A 19,810-nucleotide genomic window follows, 5' to 3' on the forward strand; every position below is an offset into this window, starting at 1 on the left:
TCTCAGACCCAAATGCATAATGTTCTGTATTAACTTCACTCAGTGCTACTGTATAGTGTCTGATGTTTATTTAATTGACACAGGGTGCACACTTGCATACTAATTATTACACCCAAGACCGATGAAATATTATATTTATGCATACGATGGAATGGATTACAATGGAATGTGTGGTTGATTCTGAAATCTCTGTGTTACTAGTTACTTCTGCCATATGCTCACCGTGTCAAAGATTCTGCTTTTGATAAAAAAATAATTATTCACTTTGCTTGACAGATTAGAGCTGTAATAATCTAACACTATGCTATTCTGGACAGTAAAATGGCGCAGTGCTGCCATATGAGACCAATAATGAAAATATTTTTTAAATTTGGATGTATGATGTGTTCTACATTTCTCTACTTACATAAGGAACATAACTATTGTGAAGCGGTCATTAATCTGGAGGATATTTAAGTTTTCTTATGGAACGGTCAGCATTCCCACTACTTTAATGGCCATTAAACACGCTTCTGGAATATAACTTGGCCACAGGTGGTCACTTGTCTGTGCATGTTTGTGAACGCGTCTGTTTGTCCCAATGAAACAAGACAAGGCGAGTCCTAACCTTCTTTACGATGCTTCCGACAGTGCAGACTTCCCAATTAGTCAGTGGGGTGTAATTGTTGAGGATGCATTTTAAAAAGTTGGTCTCCATGTCAGAACAAGCGTCTCCACTGCACATGACTTTGTGGTCCACACATGAAGTTCCACAGCCATAATTAAGGGATATTAAAACATGAGATCATGTCTAGGTTATCTAATCTGTACTCCCCTCACACAGCAACCGGTGAACAAGTACATTTTGCACAAAGCTGCAGAACATGATCACAATTTAGTCTACATGACATTTGCCTCTTAAAAGAACAGCACAGCACAGCAAAGTTATCCGCGGAACACAACCGTGACTTGTTGTTGACTGACCGTCCGGCTTTAATGTGCAGGATGGAACAATAGAGGCCCATGACCCGTTGTGTGTCACAAACTGACATTGTTGTGTAAACACTCGGACCGTGGTGGTGACTGCGTATATTCATTGGAATCATTTGGTGCGTTTTCTCCTGCAGAGTCTGTAAGATGTTGATTGTTTGACAGCAGGAAGGCACGAGCTTCTCAGGGGTGATTTACGAGGTAGACATGAGATGAATAATCAACGCACATGATTGTGCATGCACACACACTGCTTGAGTTACACAAACCATGTCATTAACCGTTTATAGGATTGCAAGTAATTTGAGGGGAACGCTGCATGACGATGGAGGGACACATGAAAGCCACCATGTGCATGAGACTTTAGGAGGAGGAAACGGTAAAAAAAATAAATAAATAAACACGGTGGACAGAAAGTGACAAAACACACTGTACTACCCAGGGTTTGTACATACCATTAATCTCATTATTAAAAAAAATATATATAATACTACTAAACTACAATAGAAATTAATAATACAATGAAATTCTCATGACATTATCTGCAGTACATTGTAAATATGTGTTTGGAAAATAAATACTTCAGGATTTGAATCAGTAAAATATACAAATTTCAAGAACAAATGTGATCTGACTGTGTTGAGGATTTATTTTGTTCCTGATGTCAGCAATTAGCAACCTTTGAAGCATCTTCCTCTTTAATTAATCCTCGCTTTTCTGCACTGCATCTTGTTGACACATGTTCCTGTTTTGCCCATAATGTGCAACCATAACAATAAACTTATTGTTAAGGAAGATGTAATAACCGGAGAAAACGCACACAAGCATGGCGAGAACATAAACTATACGCAGGCGGGGCCTGGAATGAGATTCAAATGGCGAACCTTATAACTGTGAGGCAGATGTGCTAACGACCACGCCACCGTGCTAACCAAACTTTATTTTATTTTTCCTTGGAAATGACTCGTTAAGTCTATTTTGTTTTCCTGTGCAATATGATGCTAACGTACCGACTACTGCAAATTAAGTATGGAGGGATATTCCAGATTATGTATCTTTAAAGTGACACATTAATTCTGTTCCATGTTGAGACGTAGAAAAACAGTTTTAAGGGATTGCTGATTAAGACGGTGACAAAGACAAATTGAGCCAGAGACCAACAAAAACAAATGTTTCACACACTTTGTGCCTTCGCTCCACCTGTGTGTAATTAGCAGCAGGCATTTCCCGACAAGAGGGCTGTGCATTGCCAGTCAGACTGCAAATCGGACCGAGAGAGAACCCCTTACACCCCCTCAGGGCATCGACTTCCCAAAATTCCCCAATCAGACGACACGCAGAATGCAGTCAACTGTTACAGCCAGACGCAAGACAGGTTGTCTTGGCTAAAACAACCCATAATTGCTCACGTGTGCACCAAAACACTGTGCAGATAGCCAGTTGTGATGACTCAATCTGCTTATAAAACTTGAGCACTCCGGTGGCGAGTGTGTATCGGTGTGCTCTGATGAGAATTTGATGATGCTGAAACCGCAAATCAGCAACAGAGCCGAAGGCCGTTTCATTTCATCGCGTCCATCCACGCGCCACACTACTTATCCTGTGCAAACCCACATGAAGCCTCACGTGACACTCGCTATGGAAGCAGTTTGAGCAGGTATTCAATATCCTTGCTATGCATCGTAAGGTCCATGCACTAATACGCTCTTTCTCCTAACTGCTCAGATTGTTCAGTGCACTCTTAGGATATCAACTAAATGCTCAAATGGCTTCAAAAGGCATGTGAGGTCAAAGAGTGAACTAGCTGGAGTACAAAAAAAAATCTGATGCCACATGAGCAAGATACTGAACTCCCAGCTGTTGATAAAGCTTCATCCTAAGTGTATGAATAAATGACTATTACGCATTACGTGCATGTTTGGCCTGTATTAATAGTTGTTTTTTTTTTTCTTCTCTTCTAATGTAATCATAAGTAATGATAGCGTAAAAAAGGAGTGACATATTTAGGAGGCCAATAGAAGATGGACTAGTTCATTGCATGGGAAGGGATGGGGGAGAAGTCAAAATAATCACAATAAATTAAGCATTTTGATTTATTCATGTGAATTCAGACTAAAACAAGTGTCTCGTTCAATACACCTATTCTCCTTTTCCAAGAAAGAACACGTCAAAAAACAGCTTGGAACATAATTTGTGTAGATGTTTGAATTCAAATGTTGTGGGGCAGGATAAAGTTTGAAAGGAAAAAAAGCGGCAACAGTTGGAATAGAGGACTATAAAAAGAGTAACAAGTAGAAGTAAAATAGGAGGAAGCAAATTCCACGAGAGGTTAAAAAGAGCTGATTGGGTCAAAAAGGAGTGACAGGCCAGAGAGAGAAAAAAAAAAATCCAATTTACCGGGTATCCATCCCGTCCCGCCTTGCCCTGGTGAGGTTAGAGATTAAAGGATGAAGCATTGAAACAGGTTAGAACGGGGCGGCAGACAAATTTTCAGAACATTGTGTTATGATTGAATGACAATCAGGGATTAGATGTATTTGCAAAATGTGTGAAAGTACAGACAGGAAGTTTCTAATGTATACAGTCTCCAGTCTGACGCCAATTGTATGATAGTTGAGAATGTCATCAATGTTACTTGCAGTCACAGATCTTATGATAGCAACAATTTCCATTATTTCCTAAAGGAAAAAAAAAATATCTGTACACATCACTCAGAGGGTCCCCACCCACTAATTTTAAATCTTTTTGATATGCTAAGATTCAAGATGTTTATTTGCCACGTGTGCACAATGATAACACTGCGCAATGAAATTCTTACTTTGCTCTTACAACACAACGATAACACAAAATGATGTGTTGCAGGACCTGGGAATTTTCACTCTTGAAATCTCCAACCGGAAGACAGCAGTTGTGTCCGGTTAGAACATGAATAGTGTGTGTAAAACATTTATGAGCCCTCAGAGAACAATAACTTAGTTGCTGTCCAAAATGCACACATGCATGCACACGCACACACTTCCATCAGTGGTCCGGCACTGTGGTTGCAGATGTGTAAATTCTTTATGACAGTTTGTGTTTTACACAGAAATATACACCCTCTGAATGTGACTTTTACGTGCTACGTGCCTTCACACTGGTTATCTTTAATACTACCTTACTGGCTGAGACGCAAATGCACTTACAGGAGGTCCTGCAACAGAGAGAGAAAACAGACATTAGAAAATATATTATGTGCATCTCTGCTCACTGCACATGTATTGAGGTTTGTCTGGAATCAGGCATCTAAAATATGATACAGAACAAGTTCATGAGATTAGTTACCAAAGGACCTGTTATGGTAAACAGGAATTTGGATAGTTTTTTTTTTAATTTTTTTAATCAATTCCTACTATAGGGCAGTATTTCTCAAACTGGTGTGGCTGGATGCCCAGGAGTGCGTAAATTATATGAGTGATGTTGTATCATTAAAAATAAAAAAACGCTGCATTTTGGACGATACCAGCCGTTCGGGAAAACACAAATATTTTCCCCAAATTCCCAAAGGCCACTGGTGGGAACCCCTGCCTTTGTGTATACTGTAGTTAAATAACAACTGGTGATGCGTATGACTGTGTTGGATTATTACTGCTGTGAATGTGACACAGTTTACTCCACATAATTTTGAGTGTGTGTTATAGATTAAGGCTGGTATGCCACAAATGCAATATGATCGCGGACATCTTGTGCGATGGTGGTGATTTTTCTATTCTTCCCTCAATTTTGGGTTGAATTTGGCGTAGTTTGACTTCTGTGGGCATTCTACTTTTGAGGTTCCACTACAAGCCTCAACCTAAAAGTTGGTTAACCAAATAGTACACTTAATGCTGCCCAAATCTACATAAGCGGTCAATTTTTCGGGTTGACTGAACAGAAACAGCAGCTTTGTAACATGATGAATAAAAAAAAGGAGGGGGCAAAGAAGTGAGAGGTGTTGGAGTTTATGAGCCATGGAGACCAAGTCAATTAGAGTGGCTTGTGTCTAGACGCTGGGACAAGGACCTCCTGGGCCAGACACTAAACAAACATGCAGACTCAAAAAGCAATGCAGTGAAAGCAACCTCAACCTTAAACTTGACCTTAATGGCAAAAACAGGAAACTCAAGAGCGGTACATATTTAAGAGGTACAAGTTGAAAGGAGTGAAGAGGAGAGAGAAAATATATTTATTAAAAATGTAATTAACAAAATAATGCAGAGATTCCAGCTAACAATTACATTTCTGATAAATGGTTCACCATCTGACAGTCGGGCTGCCACAAACGATTATTTAGGTAGTCGACTAGTCACCGAAATGATCCGATTAGTTGACTAATCACGACTATTATGTAAATTGTGGCATATTGCAACAGCAAGCAGCTGCTTTTATATAACCATAATTACTTTACAGCTTGAATTCTTTAAGGTATGTAGAAACTGATAAGATGATACAACATCCAACATTGATTAAACTTTGCAGCTTGTACCAGCATTTCTGAGATGTTGTCAAATGATGGTGCAGTTTAAATTGAAAGCAATACTGTAGCCTAATTTTTTTAGTTATTTTAATTGTTTAGTGCACTTTAAAATGAAACCAAAACTATACACTATGCAGAGTTTCACCAATACCACAAAACTGCCTAGGAATATAAAAAGAAATATTTGAAAACAAGTTTCCCTCTTCTTGGGCACCAAGCCTTTTCCCCCCAAATGTAAGAGGTCATGAAATCAGAGGATGGTAGTGAATTAGAAAAATGCACTGTGCTAAAGAACACTAAAATAAACACCTGCATTGGTTTATATATTTTTTTTATTTCACCTTCATCCAAAACATTTTGCTTTTCTTCACTCGTATGCATAATTTAATAGTAGTAAATTGATTTGCAAAATCAATGCGCAAGGTAAAAACAAACAAAAATCCTTATTTGAGTCATATTAGGAGGAACATACGTTTTTCTTTTTTTTTTTGCAGTCTAATGTGGTATATTGCAACAAACTTAATTATGCATTTTATTTTCATGTGATGCCAATGAGGGTTTGTAGCAATTATGGTCTGTTACTTTGAGTGCTGGTATTTCCCAGTTCATAAACGCAACTTTCCGTTTGCTAAAGAGCTTGTGTGAGATCTTCATCGTTTGATGTCAAACACGGACAAACACTCACTGTTTTGGTTGTTAATAAACATGAGTTCACTGACTAATATCTCCTTAATCCATAATAGACGCTACAATATCTTCAACACACAACGACCATCCAGTCAACAAATGGTGGTGGAACGCCAAATGAGGGTTTATCATTTTAAATCATGTTGGCGTCACTGAGCCTAAGCAGCGGTGCGAGCGCAAAGAAGGTAGCCTGACATCTGGACGATGTTAATACAACCACATGGGCCAGGTTACCATGAGAAGATAGGCCAACTAAAGCCCAAAGGTGGTTGCGAGCTTCACACGATTCTTCCATTCACCAAGAACGTGGTGGAGCGTGTCAGTGAAAAGGAACAGGAAAGGCAAGACAAGAAACAAAACAGGTGGTGGGCTTCACTTACCCGGTTCCCCTCTTCTTCCCATCCTTCCACGCTTTCCGGGAGGCCCTGTGAAAACACACAGATGAAGCAATAAATTCCCCAAATGGGCACAGAATGCTCGAGTAGGGAACAAGTGAGCCTCGCTTGTTGTCTCTTTGCAGGCGGTCATGTGTTGTCTGGCATCCTGTGTGCGCTGATCACACGCAGCCGACCTCACGTTGAGTGTCAGCCGTAGATGGATGAGTGACTTTGACGTACGCTCAAATGTTATGCGCAAGATGTCAAAACAAAAAATGTCATTGCGTTCGGATAGACCCTCAAGCATATTGGCGACCGTTTCTGTGCTCTCTTTGGCTGAAGGTCATAAGCGCTCGTAGCTTTGGCATCATGCAGGTCCCGGTGTGGTTGGGTTGTGGGGGGGTAAAATAAGGGAGCAGTGTGGAGTGGAGGATTGATGTGGTCAGTGAAAAGTTTGATTTACGGAATCCCGGACTTCATGCTGCTACATGACCATGAATCATTCCTAGACCACTACGGGTTTACGTCAACTTCTATCCAGTAACTAAGCAAGGTTCACACTTAAAAATTTTGTCACTATTGCTCGGTTGAAATGAATATATTTATAATTATTTGAAAGAGCTCAATAAGGTCATGATTCTTTCGTATCATTTCTGTCGCCCATCCCTCTGTTCTGATTGGCTCCAGCCGAGCCACTCCGCTCCTGTCACAAATCTACTGTACGCGCTCGTTTTGCACAGTGCCACCTTATGTTCAGACTGAGATGCCGCAAAATTGAAATGCCTTGTGCTACAAGCAACATTTAAGTGAAATGTGTGTCATGACGGTTAGAAAAACAAGCAGTTGGAAGTTCAAATCTCAGTCCTGATAATTCATTACCTTTCAGGGGAAGTCAACCCCGAAAAATTATTTTCAATCAAATGTTCTATGCAACTTAACAAGTCTAAACATGGCATTCTGATTAATATTGCATTGGTAGAATATGAGTTAAGCAGCAAAATACACAAGTTCTTAGCAAACCCATAGGGTCACATGTTTTCTGAAACTGAACCATGATTGGTCATTAGTTGAGCCCTAAGCAACTGTAATGTCATTTTCAGTCGACAGCAAGTGGCAAAATGGCCGCCCCTTGAGATGTGCCGTTTAGAACAAATTCTTGTAAAGAACATTTTTGGGATGCCTTCGCCTTAGAGTTTTATATTTGACTGAAACTTGAACCGTGTTTAAGAAACGTTAGTGCTTATGAAAGTTATTTGAGAAAAATAAAATTAAAAAAATCCACACAATTGCAAGTATCAGTACTCTGTATCTGCGAGTACTCAGATCTATGTGCTTTTCCTCTTGACTTATTTTAAGTAACATTTTGACATTGTCCTCATCATGCAACTATAAAATTAAGTTTAGTCCTTAATAGTAAAGACAAAAAATTTACTTTGACCAGTACAGAGTAGATTACCGCTTGGAAGACAATACTAACATTGAAGCAGCAGTTCAGAAGATTCAGTGAGATTCTTCTTTTCCGTTAAAACTAATATTTAATCATTTGTCTCGTGATTAATCGAGGAGATCGAGTCCAATGTTTCTGAGTAGTTGTTATTGAGAATCCTCATTAGAGCATGATGATGATACTCGCATGGAAACACATGTGGGATTGTGTACACGTGTATCTTAAGTGCTACAGTTTTCTAAAAATGGGCTGCGGCCTAGTGTTGATATCTGAGGAAACAAACACATGGATCCGTGCCAAGATCTTTGTCTTTACATGCTATAATTCAGGGCTGCACACACAAAATGCGATCTCATTTGCGATCTGCAGGTTTGGAACTAATTTCTCCATCAACGCCTGAATAGTAGTTGTAAATGTGTCTTGAACACAACACGCACGCACACGTTTCCACCTATTGTGGCAGCACACACACACACACACACACACACACACGCACACACACACTCATCTTCGGTTTTTCACAGCTTGCCTTAAATAAGCTATGGTGCCGTTTATAACAAACAAAGTGCTTCCAGGTAACAAAGTGCAGGACTTAAAGAACACCACCCTGACTTTCCACTCTTGTAGCTCACATTGTGTGCAATAATTGAGAACAATAAAGACTCAAATGAACGCACGGACATGCACACGTACACAGGGACAAGGTTTCCTATCAATCAATCTTTTAAATAAACACCTCATATTCTCTGCAGTTCAGTGAAGAGAAATCACTGGCCATATATTTGCGGAAATATTACGTTTTCATCCGTTTTTTCTTTCTATAGTGTCTACTCATCCATCCATCTTTTTTGAAAAAGCCACAAGTAATTATAAGTCTTTGACAATTCCATATGTTGTCAAACCAATTCAGGCAGAAAAAGTAATGCCTTGAATTCATGAACTTCCAATAACATTTCGGATCAACTCCCATCACTGGAGCGGACACATTTTATGCATCCGGATGAATCCAAACATCTGACATCTCCCTCGCCGTCTCCAGATCTGTCAAACTTTCCTCGTCTTTGTCCAACTTCCTTTCCAATAAAAACTGGCTGGGTGAACAGGAAGGGTAGACACAGGCTGTGGATGTAAACGGTTCAAAAATGGAGGTGATTCACATGCTGGGTGACTCATCCCCCGCAGGCCAAGTGTCACTCTCTTGGAATTCATGAAATAATTCACAGATTGGGCACAATCTGAACTGGACTCCAACTTTACTGCTAAAGCTTTATTATATTATCTCAGCATCGTCGTTTATTATTTTATTTAGACTTTTCCACAACCTTCCATTTGCTAAAAAAATATACAAACGAAGAACTAAATATGTTGAAGCATGATCTTATTATGCTTACAGACTGAGTCTGTACATAAAGTCAACAAAGTGTTGCTGATGTTGAGAAAAGCAATTTACGATTGAGTCTGCATTATTCACATCATAAAATAATGCGCAACAAAAAAAAAAATGCTGTCTGGGCTTTCCTGCTGAAGCCGCTGCCTTTCCCGTGACCTGACCCGGCTGATAATGGGTGGACGGATGCACATAGTTTTTAAATCACTTTTCTTTTTTTTGGGTCTTAATTCTTGGCCCGACTAGTTCCATACTCCAACACCAACTAGCTGCTTTTTGTTATTTTTTTTTTATTTTATACATAAATGGTGCAGTCTTTAATTCACCAAAGATCTAATTGGAAAAGTGAACTGATTTGTATGTTACTCGTAAACAACTTTATATACAGTCTCATTACACTTTTTTTGAAGAACCATCAATAATTGTTGGCTATGCCAATCAATTAAGCAATGAAGCGAAAAGCCTAAAAACTTTTACCCATTGATGGAAAGAAAGTCTGTTTTATGCACTAATGATTTTCTTTCTCCGAGGTCACAAAAACATACGCGCATCGTACACATGTGAACACCGCAAGTGCAAATTACTTAACCCCTCAGTGAAAAGTATCACGCTGGCAAGGGATGCTCTACACACATACTGATTGCGTGTCGGTCCTCATATTTTGGACAGAAAATGTCAAAGCAGTTTAACAATGATTCTGATCAACACGTTTTGTCAGGGCAGAGTGATACAATAACCCACTAACACGCGTGCTGTCCAAAACTTGCAGGGCTGTTTCACTATATATGAGTGTTACATTTTCCCATTATCCCCCTTGAGGAAACTTTCATCACGTCTGGAATGATTTGGGCGGATTATTTCTGTGACAGAATGTGCGTGCACTTTGGAGAACTGAATATGTTTATGCTTTCCCATGAGTGTGTGCATAAAACCGTGGTGCTGTGCAGGTCTGCTGTGCCGATGCGTTCAGCAGGTGGTTTGCGTTGAGCTGGTGCTGAAAGGCCGCATAGGTCCTCGCATGTCACGGTTATCGTGAAGCGAAGGCACGATAGGATGCGGACAAAACAGTGAACGGTCTTAGGGTAATGTATTGTTATTTATGTCAGGTTTACTTTATAATTTTGTTTTGGTCACACATATTGCAGAAAATCCCAATTCACAAATATTTGATGTTGATATAGAAGTAAGGCATTCAGTGTATTTCTTTTTTTTTAATCAGTTTTGTAGAATCGTTGATTATCATCTGTTGCAATAATCATGAGACTGCTAAATATGCTCTCTTAAATGCACGTTTCTTATACTTGGAAGTTATAGGCTCTTGTTCAGTCTCAACCATTTCTCCTCTCTGAAGAAGCGCCCCATTTATTTATTATTTTTTTAATACTTAAAAAAAATTCTAGGCATGGATGCATCTAATATATATATAATTATAATTATTAATTATTATTAATATATATATTTTTTTACTTTAGCTGCTTTTTACCTCACTTATGGACCACAGGATTAAATGACACTGACATTAAGGGCGCTGTTTATGCTGTTTGTTTAGGAGCTTGAAAATGCCTATTAGAAATATTGTCTCACAGTGGAAGTTTTTGAGTAGGATATTATTGTTTCCATTTAAACACTGAATATGGTCATCTGTGGAGAAGCTTTGTTAAAATCAACACACCAATGTAGGCTCCCTGTTGTTTCTCTTTTTCAGCAATGTGTGTACATGTACCGCATTGGAGCTGGACACGCCAGTCTTAATTCTTTACTGAGGGACGGATCACCTTATGTCCACACAAATAACACATTTGGGAACTACGTTGCAATAACGACAGCATGTCTGAAAACACCCTCAAAAAAGCAAATACTTAATAAAACAAACTCAAACCAAATCTGCCTTCTGAGTCCTTCCTTATGAATGTGAAGAATTGGTGCATGTCATGAAAAGAATTCCCTTGCGTGACAATGCTGGAAATAAGCTAAACCCAGATAAAACAAACCATATTCAGGCGCGAGTGAATCAGACACATATTCAAATAAATATCTTCTCAATTAAGATGTGTGTTTGTTGACGCTGCTCGGGTTTGGGCATGTGTGTGTGTGTGTGTACTGTACTGAACAAGCTTGTTCTTTCACAAAGTAAGGAAGGAGATGGACTGGCCATTAAGTGATGCTGCAAATGCAGACTAGCCAAGTTTTTTGAACAATATTTAAATATGATTTCAAATTTAAATCAGTGTCTTTGATGAAGATAATATGTTTGAATTGCTGACATTGGCTAGCAACTAGTCCAGAGTGTAGTCCACTTCTTGCAAAAATAAAGCTGGATGGCTGGCTTGAGGTCTCTCAATTGGATCGTCCACTTTAGAGGATTACGATATTGGTGGATCAGCAAGTACAACTATTAGGGACATACTGGGACCAAAATTCGGCCCGGGGCTATTCTTCAGGGAAGCACCTAAATATAGTTGTCGAGTGGGCGGTGTGAGTGTACGCCATGATGTCACACTACAAAAGTTAAATCGGCAATGGGCACACTAGCTGCAAAATAATTTGCCTCTATAAATGTGCATTTGTCATAGTTCAATTTATTTCAAATGTTACTTTTTCACTGGAATAAAAAACAAAAAACATGCATCTTAAATCCTTTATTTAATTGTAAAATGTGGTCTTAGTTCGATGTTCTGGAACATGTTAAAGCAAAACCAGCCGCTCCGTGGGAGATTCTTTTAATGTAAGAAAATAAAACAAAAAGTCTGCTAATCACCATAACTTTAAGTGCAGATTCTTTGTGTTTGTGTGCATGTATATGGGTGTAGCAGAGGACAATGTGTGCCATGCTTTCGGAAACAGTTTGAAGGACTCCCACGCACTGCCTCTAATGCTATCCTGACAGTTGACGACTTATTTAAGACGGCATCATTTTTCCTGCCTCCTTGCTTATGTACAGTGCCCCTAAGCCCCTCAGCCATTAGTTTTAAGTAGCTCTAGCGCTGCATTATATCGCTTATTCTGTCACACTTAAGTCAGACACGCTAATGACAGCCACTGTGGCTGCGGTCAAGGTGAATGAGGTATGAATTATTTCCAAAGAAGCTCTTTTAGATCTTTTCAAACCAAATTATTAAATGCACATGTTATATAACATATTGTTCTTCTTAAGAATGGGGAATGGAAGCCCTTAACCCCAAAAGTGGCAGAAGGAAAAAAAAAACTAATTATTTTACTTTTAAGGGTATCCAATGTATTTCCACTGGGGTGTTACGTTCCAGTGCTCATATTGCTTTTATGCCCTTGACATTTGACTTTGCTACTTGGAATAGGTACAAATGGCTTCTCTGTCATCAGCAGGTAAGCAGATCGGGTTCATATATATAGTGGGTTTGCACCTTGTGCAACATCAACAACATTCATAAGCAAAGCTGAGAAAACAAAAGCAGTTTACAAAATTACTAAAATGTACGCTGACAACATTTAAACACATTAACAGAAAACTTAAAAAACATTTGAAAGAAAAGTTAACAAACAAAAGCGTTTTACTAAAATATCTAAAAGATTTGGAGGACCTTAATCAAAGTTTGGGAAACATTTCTAACATGGATTTAAAAGCATTTACAGTTGGTGCTGGTGTTTCTGTCGGCAGCTTATTACATTTGTGTGCAGCATTCTGGCTAAATGCAGCTTCACCGTGTTTACTTTGAACTCTGGGCTCCACTAACTGACCTGAGTCGGCAGACGTCAGAGCCAGACTGGGTTTGTGTTCAATCGGCATTGCTTGAAGTTATTCAGGACCCAAACCATTTACGGACCACTAGCAGAATTTTAAAATCTATTCTCCAGTTAATTGGGAGCCGGTGTAAAGCCTTTAAGACTGGAGTAAGATGTTCTTATCTTTTGTGTAGTGCAGAGTCAGACTATATTAAAAAAACACTCCCACAATTCGAGGAATCAGATTATTTAACTAAAATCCCCATCTAGCTGTCACACATTTAGGCAAGCACCTGCTATCGAGCTATCTGTTTCATCTAGTATGTAAACACAAGCAGAGAAGGTCGTACAGGATTGTTTTGAGAGTCACTCGCATTATTTCCCACAGTCACTAATGCAGGTCTTCAAGTGATTTGAATCGCTATAAAGCACACATTGAATCACTGTGCTTTGAAGAGAATTGTCATGGAAGCCCTGTCTGCACGGAAAACTGAGATGAATGGTAACAAACAGTTCTGTCTTGCTGTGAATGATTGGAAAACAGCTATGAAATATAACAGACTGAAGTATTGTTTTTTTTTTTTTCCTGAAACCAGAAATCCCAACATTAATACAAAAATGGGAACTGTTGCTGCAGAGCCACAATCCACAGAAATCTCACTAGAATAGCATGCTTGTAAATGACCTCATTGTATACCACTAGGCATCCTCAAATGTATACCGTAAGAGCAGGGATGGCGCTAGTCTGGGGTTAGTGGGGGCTATAGCCTCATTAGAATTAATGCTGCACTCCGTAGGATTTTGCCCCAAAATATCAGGGTTCGAAATCGGGTTCTCGCAGTTCACACAGATTTGCGACCAGATGCTATTATTTCACCATAATGGATTGTTTAAACTTAGAAGAGACCGCCGTCTAGCACGCCACTGAAACTCAAAGTTTCTCAGAACAAGGAAATCAAAGGAACACCATGACAAGCGGGGGGGAAAAGAAGACTGAATCTATCATGCACGCAAAGTAAGTATGCAATTTAGTTTTTCGGCCACAGGTGGCAGTAGCGATTATAAACTCAAAATTCTGAGTGTAGCATTAACCCCTCTGGAATGAATAAATTAATAAATTAATCATAATAAAAAAAAAAGGTAAATAGACTGGCACTTGCATATTGACCTTTTTCTACCGTCGGCACTCACAGCGCTACACACTGCATTTCATCTACCTACTGATGACATGCCATCAGGAGAGCAACTGGGGGTTCAGAATCTCGCTCAAGTCATGGTCGCAATGGTCTTGGATGGACCCCACAACCTTTAGGTTGGGAAACGAAAAAAAGAAAAAAGTAAATAACTTATTTAAAAGGACATATTGTTCCATCTTGTGCTTAGATCATGATCAGTTATTGTTTTTCTTAAATTGGCCTCAAAGATCCTGATCATGTCCAGTAACTACCCTCTAGGCACTTCATTTGTTATCCTCTTCCTTAAAACTGCTAGACAGTTATCTGCAGCCATGCTATTTCTACGATCACTCATCAAATCATTGCGGACGCTTTCAAACACGATCATGTGTTTATTTCAAAGACATTCCCCTACAAGATAGAATTTCATATTGCTTACACATCGCATGCCATCATTGGCTGGTGTCTGTGCTAGGATGTTATTCAGGTAACATACACCATGTTTCCAAGTCAAGAACATTATATTTGTATTGCCATGGCAGGTGCAGGCTTGGCCGAGAGTAAACTTTAAAGGAGGAGGGAGGGAGGGGAGAATTGGGTGGCAAGTATCTCCCTCTTCCGATTGGTAGATTCCAGATTTGGTCCAATCAGCTTCTCGTGCTCTGAGGGTCCAAATATGGGCAACTCTTCATGAAAAAGTGTAATCAAAATCTCACACTATGTACTTAGGTAGAAGTACAGATGCAACCGTTTCGTTTTTGTAAACGTACTCATTGAACAAGAAAAGTACAGACTCTGATATGTATAATAAATTATATATAAAAAAGAAAATATAAATGATCTTTTCAGTGACAATTAACAATACCAATTTTGATATTTTGGCACAATTAAAAAAAAAAAATCTCTTCACACAAAATTGTTTTTCTTCTTGATTAACTGCGTTCATGCTCATAAGAAAAAAACAAAAACAAGGTTGTTGTTTGGGAGCTAGTTAGCACTGGCTCGTCTTTAATGCAATTAAAACAATGCGTTTCCATAGCTTTGCTAACATTGTGGAATGAAAACAAAACAAAGCAAAATTAGCTAATGACTCAACTGCAAGGCATTTTCCCTCTGCACATTTTCATGGCGTTCACCAAGAAGTAGGATGCAGAATGGCCACAGCGCCCTAGCCCAAGCGTGCCCATATTTGATATAGGAACCTAATTTAGCCAACAGGCAGATTTGGAAGTAAATTAGTTGCCATTAACTTTGCTTAAGCCTCTATCCCACAGAGCAGAGAACAACTGCGAGTGTTTTCGAAGGCAGCGAATATTGCGTCGCGCAAGAGTTTGACAGCGTTCATTCAATGTCGCAAATCTTCCGAAAACGTTGGCCAATAGTTTTAGTGATTTTTCTTGTCGCAACGACATTTTGAACGTGTGCGATCTTGAACGAACCCTGACATGAACGAGCATAATTCTACCTTTGCCTGCAGTCGGAGGAGGAGATTTGATAGAAAAGTGTAATTATGCAAAATGTAAAGCTAACATTTTGTTAAAAAAAAGCTAAAATTCACTTTCGACCAACTTTCAACCATGCTAGTATAGTCATCGTCATTGAGATCTCACTCCATCTCTGCATCTTCTTAACCATGTCATGCATGGTGCAAAATCGTCCAAGTGTCCCATTCAGAGCTCAGGACACTGCATTTTTTTCCTTACACGTAAACCATGTCGTTTACTGTACAACTTGGCCAAATATCTTGCTGTTGTCACTCCGAAATCACTCTACTATCATCTGTTCTACTGAACATGCCAGCTGTCATCACAGTGGCGTGGCCCAAATTGAAAAATGTGATTGCTGTCGCGGCGCCGCGGCAGCACCATGACATTGAGCGAGTTGGGCGGCTGCGCATCGCGCTTTGCTAAGTACCGAATCAAGTAGGCCTTCACTGGAATGGATTATTTCAGATTTGGAATTTTTGAATATCCGAAGATGATGCTTCTTAAGTAGGCTTGACTTCCTATTTGCCATGAATCATTCTTGTAGCAGGCAACATGGATACAAATGCAAATCTCTATAATACAAGACTTCCAACCAGAGCATACAATTGATTCATATCAAAGATCTGCAATTTTACACCCCGACTGAGATCCACACATGCAACTGTTTCTATGTACTAATAAAAGCTAGCACAGCTGCGAGGGGATGACAAAAAGGTATTCTCCACCATGACCACCCCTGTCGACCGCTTGCATCTCTTCATTGGCATTTGGAACCAGGTGACTTTGCAAGGAGGTCAAGTGGCAGCATACAGGTTAGAGGCAGGCAAGCGCAGCTGCACACGGCGCAAGGCAACGAGTGGTCATTTAGCTCGTTTCACTCCACACATGCTCATCTGTTGCCTCATCCAAAGTCATCCTATCTCTGATCCTAAAGTGTGATGAAATGGAATTCCTTCTTTACACTACAACCCTGATGCATCTTCTTGCCAACAACAAAAAATGAGAATCTCATTTCGGCGGATCAGTGATAAAATGCCGAAGACCCCGAGGCAGTGACCTGTTCCTAGCTGGGCGCCCTGATAGCAACGATGGTTTGGTGCCACTCTAGCGTGCAATCCCAAATGGGTTTTCCGTTGACATCTGCTAGAATCAGAAGAACCGCAGAAATGATTTTGGCATAACGGAGTGCGAGGGCAACGGGTGTCAAAGGCATGAGATACAGCACTAAAATGTATCTATAGCCAATGTGAATGTTATTTAAGGACACTTGCCCTCTGCTCTAAATTTTCATTTTCATGGAAGCCGTCTAATAAATCCTTCTAAAACAGCTCATGGTTGAACTGAACTCCCTCCCATCAAACAATAATGAAGCCTTTGTGTTTCTGGTCAATAAATCAGAGAACACATTTCTCTTCCCGCTGCAATTACATTTTCTGATGCTTTTTTTCCCCCCTCTTTTCCAAAAATACAATATGAAATTGTGGTTGCTGTGGCAAATTAAGACCGAGTTTGAAACACATAGTTAACTTCGCTTCAGATACTAAACAGCATTCAGTGTCAAATTGCGGTACTTTTCAAGTTTGACTACAGAAATAAATATATCTCATAAATACAGCCAGAGAAAATACTGAAGGAACACAACTGTTTTATGAGCAGGTTCATGCATATTTCCCCATCAAACAAGTTCGTCAGTGACAGAAACTCTAACGCTAACCATATTTAACTTCATTAGGTCCGTTTTAAACATTGAAGAGAACATTTTCCAATTGTACAAGCCACCATGGGGTACCCCTTGTAAATTACACATTATAAACTACATGCAAAAACAAGCAAGCATTTAGATCGCTAAATGAAAAACATAGTGGTAGTGGAATAAACTTTAGAGTGATCGGTTCGCATACTTTGCGGTCTTCTAGGACCATCCATAGTAGGGCTTGGTGATATGACCTCAAATCAATTTCACGATAAATTGAGCAATTTTAATAACGATAAATGCACGATAAATATGCAAATATTTCACCTTTATGGTCATGATCATCAAGGGCAGAAAGATCAACTTTTATGCTGGACCACAGATTGACTCTTTATGTATCCAGTTCTTAGCGTTCTCACTCTTCCATCAGTCTTTTACTTTTTCACCCCCGACAAAGCATGTTGTGTCAAGCCTCGTACATTGTCTAAACTATTGCTCGGACTTTGACAAGGTCACAACCTGGATGGTATTTTTGCGTACATTACAGCTTCCTGTATGAGTGTGTGATTGCTGAGGCGTGTAACACAGCCAACATGTGACCTCCATTCCTCAAGCTGATGGAACCCATAAATCTGCCACTGTACTCTTATACAAGTGACCTGCGAAGCTCACACAGGAACACACTTTTTCTTTGCGGCCTCAGCTCACATTCGCCTTCGAAAGGCTTTGATGAAAACACCAACAAGCAAACACGTGTTTTCACTTGATTTTGAGATCTCTGTGGTTGGAGCTATTTTTTTTTTTAATTGACCTTCTGACTTGAGCTGCCCACACCTCTCTACTTCTGACCTATGGGTGAAGCACTGATGTCAGTCCAAGAAGGATTCTCATGTTCCCATCACGTCTTCCCGTCTGGCTCAACACTTCCTATGGCTCACGTTCCCTCACACGCACGCGCACGCACACCTGCTGCACTTTCAGCCACCTCTGCTCTCATTCTGTCACATTTTAGGCAGGCTGCACTTGTCCTTCGGTATGCTCGACTTCCATCAGCACTGCTTCTCAGTGTTTCAGATTTCAGTGTACCAAGCCTCCTCACCCCTCCCCATTACCCACCTCATCTTGCATGTGACACACTAAAAAAACACGCATGACTCTATGCCAGGGTCAACTTGTTAGGCAGACATCCGATTGTAATGAATCCCATTTTAAACAAGCGCCTTGATGACTCACACTTTAACATTTCCGCTGTGTTTTGTCAGCATTGCACTAAAGTGCGGGGTTATTAATTACTCTGTGTGCTTGCGTGTTGAGAGTTGTCTACAAAGATTGAATTAAGCTCAGCATATGGCTCCCCCTAGAGTTTTAATGTGTTACTGACTTAAGTCAGTGCAGTACAAAATTAATAAAATAAAAAATAAATAAATAAATAAAAAAACAGCACTGTGACCTAGCTCTTCATGCCTTACCCAACAGTGGAAGATCCTGGGTTCAAGTCTTGCTACAGTCCCACCTTTACGGAGTTTGCATGTTCTCCCAATGCTTACGAGGTCATTTTTCTTTGGATAATGTGGCTTGCACCAGCATGAAAATAAAATAAAATGCATTTTAGGATATTTGACAACTGTAAGTTGCCTTTAGATGTGAATGTAGTTGTTGCAGAGTTTGGGTGGGTTACTTTAAAAAAGTATAGTGATACATTTACTAATTACGTCTTTAATATGTAGTTAGTAACATAATCCAAGTACCAAATTATTAAAGCAATGTGACTCGATTACTTTGAATTACTTTAATACCATTAATGCTTATGAAGACAAAATCAATAAAATATCACTGCAATCCATATGTATATTTGTCTGATCATTTTGGTCTCAAGAAAATTTACAGCATTATTCCCAACCCTTCAAGGTTATTTCAGATGAATCAGTCATTTAGTGTTTACGTTTCAAACAGTGATGAGAGATCGCGCTTCCTTCTTTCTGATATGTTGTTTTCAAACTGGCCACATGTAGAGGACAAGAAATCGCCAGCTCTGAACAGCAATGTTGATTTCATACTAATAGAGGCGGTCTCTAGGCTTTGATATTTCAGAAGCAGGCCATGCGGGATTCTCATTTTTACAACATTTTTTTTGGTGTATTAGCATAAAGGAAGTCTCTGACAAGCTGTCATCCTCAGCCAAAGAGGGTCCATTTGTATTACATTACTTGACACATCTGGTGCAAATAGACAGGCGACACCAGTCAGTGAAGAAAACTTCGCCCTTGTTAACATAGGAAAACCTATATAAAGAGTGTAATTGGAACATCTGTGCTATTTAAAAAAACGGATGCTCTACATCAAACAATTACGCATAGGTCACTTGGATCAGACGCTTACAATAGCAATGCATTCGCT

At 39.6% G+C, this 19,810-nt stretch overlaps 1 pseudogene across 1 annotated transcript in view; it reads right to left on the reverse strand.

Moving 5' to 3' along the window:
- Nucleotides 1–19,810, reverse strand: part of LOC148338179 (uncharacterized) — a 118,610-nt pseudogene that overhangs the window by 31,056 nt on the left and 67,744 nt on the right. The window contains exons 3-4 of the transcript XR_015842921.1: nucleotides 6,509–6,573; nucleotides 3,367–3,393 (exon numbers count right to left, since the gene is read on the reverse strand). The product of XR_015842921.1 is annotated as an uncharacterized LOC148338179 (transcript). The remainder of the gene's footprint in view (nucleotides 1–3,366; nucleotides 3,394–6,508; nucleotides 6,574–19,810) is intronic.

Source organism: Idiotropiscis lumnitzeri, chromosome 4 (genome assembly GCF_059441095.1).
Source record: "Idiotropiscis lumnitzeri isolate Australia: NSW breed Sydney's pygmy pipehorse chromosome 4, RoL_Ilum_1.0, whole genome shotgun sequence".
Lineage (NCBI taxonomy): Eukaryota > Metazoa > Chordata > Actinopteri > Syngnathiformes > Syngnathidae > Idiotropiscis > Idiotropiscis lumnitzeri.